We start from the raw sequence: 1642 nt of genomic DNA, 5'->3' as shown, positions 1-1642 counted from the left end.
TGGTAATCTTCCCAATATTTTGCTTCCTCGGCGGAAACACCATTGACCATTATTAACTTTGGTCCGTTGGTTGAGGATTTTCTTTTATTTAATCTAATTACAGTAGGGATCAATATTTCTTCCTCCGGAACCTCCTCCTCTTCTGGTTCCTCCTCTTCCGGTTCCTCCTCTTCCGGTTCCTCTTCTTCCGATTCCTCCTCTTCCGGTTCTTCTTCGGGAATTTGTGAATCTTCCCAAAATATATTCGACTCTTCATTATTATTAGGTGAATTGATGGGATTTGTACTAGTGGTAGACATCTATCACACAATATCAAACACATTAAGAGGTTAATATATCACATAATATTTACATGTTAATAATATATAGTTTCCAACAAAAGTGTTAAGCAATCGTTTTTAAAGAAAACACGGTCGAAGTCCAGACTCACTAATGTATCCTAACAAACTCGATAAGACACACTAATGCAAATTTCTGGTTCTCTAAGACCAACGCTCGGATAGCAACTGAAATGTCCCGTTCATATCGATTATAAAAGTTCCATATTAATTGATTTTGTTGCGAGGTTTTGACCTCTATATGAGACATTTTTCAAAGACTGCATTCGTTTTTAAAACAAACCACAACCTTTATTTTATCGACAAGGTTAAAAAGACACCACCTAGATTATCCAGAAATGATAATCTAAAAATATCACACTTACACACTACCAATACATATTGGTTTACAATATTAATATGTTACAACAAAATAAATCTCGAATGTAGTTTTAAACAATATTATACAAGCATGCTGACACCAAATCTTGTCCACATATTAGCATGCAACAGCGGAAGCTCTTAATAATCACCTGAGAATAAACATGCTTTAAACGTCAACAAAAATGTTGGTGAGTTATAGGTTTAACCTATATATTTATCAAATTGTAATAATAGACCACAAGATTTCATATTTCAATATACATCCCATACATAGAGATAAAAATCATTCATATGGTGAACACCTGGTAACCGACATTAACAAGATGCATATAAGAATATCCCCTATCATTCCGGGAAATACATCGGACATGATAAAACAACATAGAAGTACTAAAGCATCCGCAACCATAGATGGGGTTCGTTAGGCCCAATAGATCTATCTCTAGGATTCGCGTCAATTAGTAGATCAGTTTACTAATTCTTAGGTTACCAAGCAAAAAGAGGCATATTCGGCTTCGATCATTCACCCATATAATGGTGTTTCATTTACTTGTTTCTATTTCGTAAAACATTTATAAAATTGCATGTATTCTCATCCCAAAATATTAGATTTTAAAAGTGGGACTATAACTCACTTTCACATATTTTTACTTTGTCGGGAAGTAAGACTTGGCCACTGGTCGATTCACGAACCTATAACAAATATGTATATATATATCAAAGTATGTTCAAAATATATTTACAATATTTTTAATACGTTTTACTGTTTTAAGTTTATTAAGTCAGCTGTCCTCGTTAGTAACCTAAAACTAGTTGTCCATAGTTAGATGTACAGAAATAAATTGATATATATTATCTTGAATCAATCTACGACCCAGTGTATACATGTCTTAGGCTAGATCACAACTCAAAGTATATATATTTTTGGAATCAACCTCAAC

The sequence above is a fragment of the Rutidosis leptorrhynchoides genome, chromosome 6, assembly GCF_046630445.1.
Source record: "Rutidosis leptorrhynchoides isolate AG116_Rl617_1_P2 chromosome 6, CSIRO_AGI_Rlap_v1, whole genome shotgun sequence".
In the NCBI taxonomy this organism is placed as follows: domain Eukaryota; kingdom Viridiplantae; phylum Streptophyta; class Magnoliopsida; order Asterales; family Asteraceae; genus Rutidosis; species Rutidosis leptorrhynchoides.
This window is presented reverse-complemented; position numbering follows the sequence as displayed.